The sequence below is a fragment of the Danio aesculapii genome, chromosome 17 (genome assembly GCF_903798145.1).
Source record: "Danio aesculapii chromosome 17, fDanAes4.1, whole genome shotgun sequence".
Classification (NCBI taxonomy): domain Eukaryota; kingdom Metazoa; phylum Chordata; class Actinopteri; order Cypriniformes; family Danionidae; genus Danio; species Danio aesculapii.
The window spans coordinates 44,226,480-44,235,950 of record NC_079451.1 but is presented as its reverse complement, the minus strand read 5'-3'; positions in this window follow the sequence as shown (position 1 = coordinate 44,235,950).

The window sequence follows — 9,471 nt, the reverse complement described above, 5'->3', positions numbered from 1 at the left end:
CCACAGCCTTGTGCCTCGAGACAATCCTGTCTCTGAGGTCTACAGACAATTCCTTTGTCTTCATGATTGGTTTGTGCTTTGACATGCACGGTCAACCCTGGGACCCTAAATAGACAGGTGTATGCCTTTTCAAATCATATCCAATCAACAGAATTTACCACAGGTGAACTCCAATTAAGCTGCTGAAACATCTCAAGAATGATCAGTGGAAACAGAATGTACCTGAGCTGAACTTAGAGCTTTACGGGAAAGGCTGTGAATACTGATGTACATGTGATTTTTCGGGTTTTTTATTTTTAATAAATTTGCAACAATTTCAAAACTCTTTTTTTCACATTGTCATTATGGGGTATTGTGTGTAGAATTTTGAGGAAATAAATGAATTTAATCCATTTTGAAATAAGGCTGTAACATAAAAAAAATTTGGAAACAGTGAAGCGCTGTTATTACACTCCGAATGCACTGTATATTAAAATGGAAAGTATGGTGACATGTTGGACCAATAAAACCAGGGTTTTTGCATATATATAAATTGCATATATATTGCATATAAAACACACACACACACACATGTGTATATATATATATATATATGTATATGTGTATGTATGTATGGTATGTATGTATGTGTATGTATGTATGTGTATATATATATATATATATGGCAGAACATTTGCAAATATCAGATTTGACTGAATATTTTTAGACTAACGTCACTGCAACCATTTCATATGAGATGAAAGGTAAATCTTTTTTACTCGCTCTATATTTGTATAGGCTTTCAAGAAATGGGTGTTAATTTAACTTGAGGACCTGTACTTTAACTTGAGGTTTTCACACCTCAAAAAAAAAAAAAAAAAACTCTTCCTTGTTTGCTGTCAGCTGTAGAAAGCTGTACTACTGCAAAACAATAACACCCATTTGATATTAAACACTATTACATTAAACATTATTATAGTCGCGACAGGCATGGTGGCTCAGTGGTTAGCACTGTCACCACACAGCAAGAAGGTCGCTGGTTCGAGTCTCGGCTGGGTCAGTTGGCATTTCTGTGTGAAGTTTGCATGTTCTCCTCTTGTTGGCGTGGGTTTCCTCCGGGTGCTTTGGTTTCCCCCACAGTCCAAACACACGTGTTGTAGGTGAATTGCTAAACAAAATTTGCCATAATTTGTGTGTGTGTGTGTGTATGGGTGTTTCCCAGTACTGAGTGGGGCTAGAAGGGCATCCGTTGTGTAAAACATATGCTGGAATAGTTGGCGGTTCATTCCGCATGTTGCGACCCCTGATAAATAAGGGACTAAGCCAAAGGTAAATTAATGAATTGTTGCAACATTCCAAGGTATGTTATTCCCAGTTAACAACCGCTAGACAACTCTTCCATTATTAGTGTGGAATATACCACAGCCAAAATAAATGGTGCCAGCAAGAAAACTGCACTTTTGGTCTAATATGAGAGAAAGTGTATCAGATATGTTTCACATCCTGATTTTATAACTATTATTGCACTATTATAGTTTTTATTAGAGTTTACCTTTCTGTTTGGTATTTCTTGGGGTTTGTTGTATATAGTTCAAAATCTAAAATGTTCAATAACAAAATGCTAACGTTAGATAACACAGGCTAATCCGGGAAGTTCGACCTTGACAAAAAAATTCATACACTTTCATCTGTAACCCTTTACAATAACAGTACATGAATAATTATGTACAGTATTAATATGTAAACAACATTATTATGAATTAATGATGAGTTAAAGCACACGCTAATTATGAACTAACTTTAACTACAGCATTAATCATAAGAGTTCATGTGTAAACAATAACTACCTTTATTACATGTCAGTGCATGTTGTTAATTAATGCATTAATTTAAGTTTAAGCTAAATGCAACCAATATGAACTCATGAGCTGTTTAATGTATAATTATGTCATGACTTTACTTGGAGGGGCACATTATCATTAACTCATCTTTAACTACTCACGAACTCCTGTGTTTAAACTGTACATGTTGATAATGTAAAGTAATGATTACAGGCTCAACATAAGATATATCTTGTGTTGGGCCTGATTATTTTATTAATATTACTCCATTACATGTGGTCAGTATGTATAAACTATTCATTCATTCATTGAATTTACAGAAAATGTACTATATCGTGATATGCAGTTTTAGGCAAAAGGCTGGGCACCCTTCTGTGGCTGCAGAGTAATGTGCTCTTTCTTTAAAGGAGAAGATCGTAGTAATATACTATTCGATTTCTAGAGAATAGAGAGCTAGAATAGAGCTAGATAATGTCATGTTTTTCAGACAGAAATCTGTAGTGTAGCAGTATTGGGATGTGGGAAATTAAATTGAATCTAAAAAATAGGCTGTGAAAAAGTTTAGGCACCCCCTCTTTTGTGTGGATTTCAAAACCTGTAGTTGGCTAATGCTGATTGATTACAACCCAAAATTGATTGGAGTCACACAGTGAACCTTAAAGCAGCGGTCACACTGCACTTTTCACCCTTGACTTACCATAGACTTTTGTTTATAAGCATGCACATATGACAGACAGGAAATGCAATCTCATGTGAAAAGTTTCGTGTTTGATGCATTGCAAAATTCAAGTTCATTGAATGATGACCTGCAAAATTGCATCACGTGACTGCGTGAGACTAATCGAAGATCAAAACATAAACTCTCTTGACAGAAATTTAAAATATGGACCAATCGCTCTGTCATGGATTGGTCAGGCTCTCACGACCCCCACTCACGAAGATCACCATCACCTGACTTCTAATGAGCACACAGCTGCATCACATTCACGAGCACCAGATAAAAGCACAGCACTCCAGTCGCTCATTGTCCGGGCTCGTCTCGACGAAAGCGGACAACTGAGCGACCACTCAGCGTAGTCATCCTCAGCTAAACAAACGATTTACTTACCTGTTCTCTTTGTATTCCTCCTAGTCTTCCTGGTCCTCCCGAATCGTCCTGTCTTCCAGTCCTTCCAAGTCTGTGTCATCCTCTGTCAGCTGTATCTGGTGTGTGCTGTCCATCCTCGTGTATTCCTGTTACCCAGCCACGGAGGAAAAGACCCCAACATCATTCCTGATCCTCCTGGCTATCCTTCATGTGCTCCTTGTTGTCATTCAATAAACACCCTAACGTTTCCTTACCTCTGTCTCCTGTCCGCTTCATAACAGAAGCCCGGACCCATAACGACGACAACATGAGCACCCTCGATCACTTTCAAGAGCTGGTGGACCAGTTGAAGCGGATTCTACAGCCACCAGCTCCACTTTCCAACGCACCACCAGCACCGAGCACTTCCGCCTCCACAGTTTCTTCTTCGGCCCTTCCTTCCAGTCCCATGGCCCGACCAGCGCCCTACTCAGGCGGAGCGGGGGAGTGCAATGGTTTTCTGTTACAATGTTCCCTCATATTCGAAATGCAACCTTCTCTATATCCCACAGATAAGTCAAAGATCGCCTACATCGTATCACTACTCTCTGGACCTGCACTTAAATGGGCTGAGACGATCTGGAACCAAGCCGGGCCGGTCATGAATTCCATCACTACCTTCACGGAGTATTTCAAAGAGGTGTTTGGACGTTCTGATGGGGAAGTAGCCGCTGGAGAGCAGCTGTATCATCTAAAGCAAGGTACTCTATCTACACAGGAATATGCTCTCCGGTTTCGCACTCTAGCAGCTGCAAGTGGATGGAATGAGAGATCGTTGTTGACCACGTACCGGCTCGGCTTGGAACCCACTCTCCGAATCCAGCTGGCCACATTAGATGATACAATGGGTCTGGAGAGATTCATCCAACATTCTCTCCGATGTTCCGATCGTCTCCGTTCCTATCAACAGGACACCATCACCCCCTCGTCTGCACTCCTCCAATCGCCTGAGTCAACAGCCTCTCCAGAACCAGAACCCATGATAATAGAGTCTGGAAGACTGACATCAGCGGAACGACAGAGGAGGCTGACCCGGGGTCTGTGTCTATACTGCGGTGTCAGTGGACACACCCGTATGGAGTGTCCCCTTCGTCCCATTCGGACTTCAGTGAGTGTATTCAGTACGAATATTGAACAATGTAAACCACTTACTACCACCGTACAAATAACTACTGCCTCTATTTCTCTCCTTGTCACAGCCCTCATCGACTCCGGGTCAGCAGGGAACTTCATCTCCCAATCCCTCTGTCGTCAACTCCACCTCCGTACTGAGGCGTCCTCGCATATATACCAGATACAACCGATAACCCAGTGCACTCGATCTTCGACCCGTATCCATCGACAATGCGAAGACATCCTTCTTCAAGTGGGGCTGTTACATCAAGAGAGGATTCAATTTCTGGTTCTGGAGGGTGCAAATATGGACATCATTCTAGGGCGCCCGTGGCTGGTGAAGCACGATCCCATCATCTCTTGGGGCACAGGAGAGATAAAGAAATGGGGATCTGGATGTACACCTACCTGTTTTCCAAATCTCCCTCTTCAAGGTCGGAACCCCATTTCTTTGTTTGCAACATCGGTCGAGAGCCCTCCTGAGAAGCAGTCTATCCACATTCCTAAGGAGTACAGCTCCTTTCATGATGTCTTCTGCCCCAAGAGAGCTTCCCAGCTACCGCCGCATCGGCCATGGGACTGCGCGATCGACCTAGTTCCAGATGCCCAGTTGCCAAGAGGTAGGATCTACCCGCTCTCGCTTCCAGAGAATCAGGCAATGGAAGATTACATAAGGGAGGCTCTGAGTCAGGGGTACATACGTCACTCAAAATCACCAGCCGCCTCAAGCTTCTTCTTTGTGGCCAAGAAGGACGGAGGGCTGCGTCCATGCATCGACTACAGGGTCCTAAATAACGGTACAGTAAAATACCGATATCCCCTTCCTCTGGTACCAGCCGCTTTGGAACAGCTCCGAGAAGCTAAAGTCTTCACTAAATTGGACCTCCGCAGCGCGTATAATCTGATAAGAATACGTGAGGGGACCAATGGAAGACAGCATTCGTGACCCCTACTGGCCACTATGAATATGAGGTCATGCCTTACGGTCTGGTCAACGCCCCCTCCGTATTCCAAAACTTCATTCATGAAGTCCTCCGGGAGTTTCTTCACCACTTTGTAATAGTGTACATAGATGACATCCTCATTTACTCCCGGAGTGAGGCCGAACATCGCCAACACGTTGCGGAGGTCCTACACACATTGAGAGAACATCACCTCTACCTCAAAGCGGAGAAATGCTCATTCCACCAGAAGTCGATTCATTTCTTGGGATACATCATTGATCAAACCGGTATACGTATGGATGGGAAGAAAATTGAGGCTGTTCTATCCTGGTCAGAACCCACTTCCATTAAGGAGCTCCAGAGGTTTCTTGGGTTTGCTAACTTTTATAGACGGTTTATCAAGGACTACAGCAGGATTACATCACCTCTCACTAATCTCCTCAAGGGTAAACCCAAAGGACTGGAGTGGACCAAAGAAGCAGCCGCAGCCTTCCGCCTTCTTAAGAAGGAGTTCACAAGGGCCCCACTCCTGACTCATCCTGACCCAAATCTTCCTTTCGTGGTGGAAGTGGACGCATCCACCACCGGCGTCGGGGCAGTATTATCTCAACATCATGATACACCGCCCCGACTGCATCCCTGTGCCTATTTCTCTCGGAAGTTGAGCCCGGCGGAGCAGAATTACAGCATAGGAGACAGGGAGCTGCTAGCAATCAAGCTAGCCTTGGAGGAGTGGCGTCACTGGTTGGAGGGAGCCAAACATCCGTTCCAGGTGATCACAGATCACAAAAACCTCCAATATATCAAAGAGGCCAAGAGACTATGTCCACGTCAAGCCAGATGGTCACTTTTCTTCTCACGTTTTGATTTCTCCATTTCCTATCGTCCAGGACCCAAGAATCTAAGAGCAGACGCTCTCTCTCGTTTACACGAGCATCACGATCATGAAGAACTCCCAACGAAGATTCTTCCCGAACACATCTCCATTTGTCCGATCACCTGGAACGCTCCTCCAGTCGTTGCCACTCCGGAAGCCCCTGCTCCGCCGGGATGCCCTCCTCATCGGCAGTTCATACCACCTGAACACCGGGTAGATCTGATCCACTCCTTACATACCTCGCTAGGCACTGGACATCCAGGGATCAACAATACTCTCTCGCTAGTATCCCAACGATTCTGGTGGCCAAACATGGCAAGGGATGTGAGGCAATATGTTCAGGGCTGTAAGGACTGTGCCCAATCCAAGAGCCCACGTCATCTACCCGCTGGAAAGCTCCATCCCTTGCCGATTCCGAACCGTCCCTGGTCACACCTAGGAGTGGACTTTATCACTGATCTCCCTTCGTCAGAAGGTAATACCTGTATTCTAGTCATAGTAGATAGATTCTCAAAGTTTGTCAAACTAATCCCTCTGAAAGGTCTTCCCACAGCCTTTGAAACAGCCGACAATATCTTTAATCAAGTCTTCAGGTCATTTGGTATTCCAGAAGATATTGTGTCGGACAGAGGTCCACAGTTCATCTCACGTCTATGGAAAGCCTTCTTCAAGCTCCTAGGTGTGGCCGTCAGCCTCTCTTCTGGATATCATCCCCAAACCAACGGGCAGACAGAGAGGAAGATTCAGGAGGTGGGACGGTTCCTGAGGACCTTCTGCAGTGGTCACCAGAGCTCCTGGAGCCAGTATTTGGGCTGGGCAGAATATGCCCAAAATTCACTGCGGCAACCCTCCACCGGACTCACGCCATTCCAGTGCGTCCTGGGCTTCCAACCACCGCTCTTTCCCTGGGATGGCGAACCATCTGATGTCCCCGCAGTGGATCACTGGTTCCGGGAGAGCGAGAGAGTCTGGGACGAGGCTCATCAACATCTGCAGAGGGCAGTCCGTCGAAGCAAGGTAACCGCCGATAGAAGAAGGTCTGAAGAACCCAGATACACACCCGGACAAAAGGTGTGGCTATCCACCCGGGACATACGCATGCGACTGCCCTCTCGCAAGTTAAGTCCCCGATTTGTTGGTCCCTTCACCATCGTGGAACAGGTTAACCCCGTCACCTACAAACTACAATTACCCTCTCACTACCGTATTCACCCTACATTCCACGTATCACTCCTGAAACCCTATCACGATCCTGTTCTTCCCTCCACAGAGCCTGACCACGAAGAGGAACCCCCTCCTCCACTGCTCCTAGAAGAAGGAGCCGTCTACGCAGTGAAGGAGATCTTGCGTTCCCGACGTCGTGGTGGCCAGTTGGAGTACCTGGTGGACTGGGAAGGGTACGGCCCCGAAGAAAGGACATGGGTTCCCAGAGCTGATATTCTCGATCCTAGTCTCATGGTGGAGTTTCATGAGAGCCACCCTGAGTTCCCAGCGCCTAGAGGCAGAGGGAGACCACCACGGCGTCGGAGGTGTCGGCCCTCAGGAGCGGGCCCTGGGGAGGGGGGTACTGTCATGGATTGGTCAGGCTCTCACGACCCCCACTCACGAAGATCACCATCACCTGACTTCTAATGAGCACACAGCTGCATCACATTCACGAGCACCAGATAAAAGCACAGCACTCCAGTCGCTCATTGTCCGGGCTCGTCTCGACGAAAGCGGACAACTGAGCGACCACTCAGCGTAGTCATCCTCAGCTAAACAAACGATTTACTTACCTGTTCTCTTTGTATTCCTCCTAGTCTTCCTGGTCCTCCCGAATCGTCCTGTCTTCCAGTCCTTCCAAGTCTGTGTCATCCTCTGTCAGCTGTATCTGGTGTGTGCTGTCCATCCTCGTGTATTCCTGTTACCCAGCCACGGAGGAAAAGACCCCAACATCATTCCTGATCCTCCTGGCTATCCTTCATGTGCTCCTTGTTGTCATTCAATAAACACCCTAACGTTTCCTTACCTCTGTCTCCTGTCCGCTTCATAACACGCTCATTTTTAAAAAATATCTAGTCATCTTATTTAGCCCCCGCCCCTTTTCGTAGCACCGTACGACAAAATTTCGCATGCTCAAACTGTAGTGTAACTGAGGCATAACAATCCTAAGACAGGTGCAAACAATCATAAAAAAAGGATATTTAAGATATTTGATTGCTAGTTGTGCTTCTTATTGTAAACAAGAAAGTAGCAACACGGGAACCTCATAAGAACTTCCTAATGACCAAGAAACTAGAGTTATTCATCAACATAAATTAGGAGAACGATTCAAAAAGCTTTCACAAAGAGTTAAAGTCTCTATCTCCACAGTCAGAAATATAGTAAGAAAATGGAAGGCCACAAGAAACTGTTTATGTGAAGGAAAGATGTGCTCTGTGAAGGTTAGAATGGTCACAGACAAAACACAGACCACCTCCATAGAGCTCCTGGAACATCTTGCTGCCGATACATCGTTCTACAGTCCAGTGCCCTCTTCACAAAGAACAGCTCAATGGAAAGGTGATCCAGAAAAAGCCTTTTCTGCATTCTGCCAACAAACAGAGTTTGTTGAGACTTTGAGGTATGCAAAGGCTCATCTGGACAAGCCTGAATCATTTTGGAAAACTATACTGTGGACAGATGAAACTCGAGTTATTTGGTCACAACCATAGGCACTTTGCATGGCGTAAAAAGAACACAGCATCCCAAGAGAAGAACACACTCCCTACTGTAAAATATGGTGAAGGGTCCATCATGTTGTGGGGATGTGTGGCAAGCACAGGTACTGGAAACCTTGTCAGAGTTAAGGTTGCATGGATTCCACCCAGTATCAGCAGATTTCTTAAGAACAATTTTCAGGAATCAGTCAAGAGGCCGAAGTTACGCCAGGGTTGGATGTTTCAGCAGGACAAAGACCTAAAGCACAGTTCCAGGTCTACCAAAGAATTCATACAATGTTCTAGAATGACCATTCCAGTCCGCAGACTTGAACATCATTGAAAATCTATGGATTGATTTGTAGCAGGCCGTTCACACTCGACACTCATTAAACCCGACTGACCTGGAAAATTTTTGCAATTAAAAATGGTCCAAATTGCCTTCAGCAAGAATCAGGGACTTATGCTTGACTAAAGGAAGCGTCTACAGGCTGTTATTTCAGCAAAAGTTGACTCTACAGAATATTGATGTCATAATTCTGTTGGGGTGCCCAAATTTTTGCACCTGTCTGTTTTTGTTATGATTTAAATTGCAATGAATCTGTTGATTAAAGAGCCCATATTATGGGTTTTGGAAAATGACCTACCATGTAGTGTGTAGCACAGCTCTAAGTGCAGTGAAATATCCAGCTAAGGCTTAAATCTGAAAGTGGACAGTTTTTAAAACTGTTGATTCATCTATAAAAGAGTTGACTCATTGTGGTTCGAATGAATCATCTTGATAACGAGTCTTTAGCCGTTTTGGCGTGACGTGGATACGAAACATAAGCTCCGCCCAATTGTTGCGCGCACAAACCCGGGAAAATTTAAACCTGCGGTCCCGCACACTAACACAGCAGCAAAGAAAGGA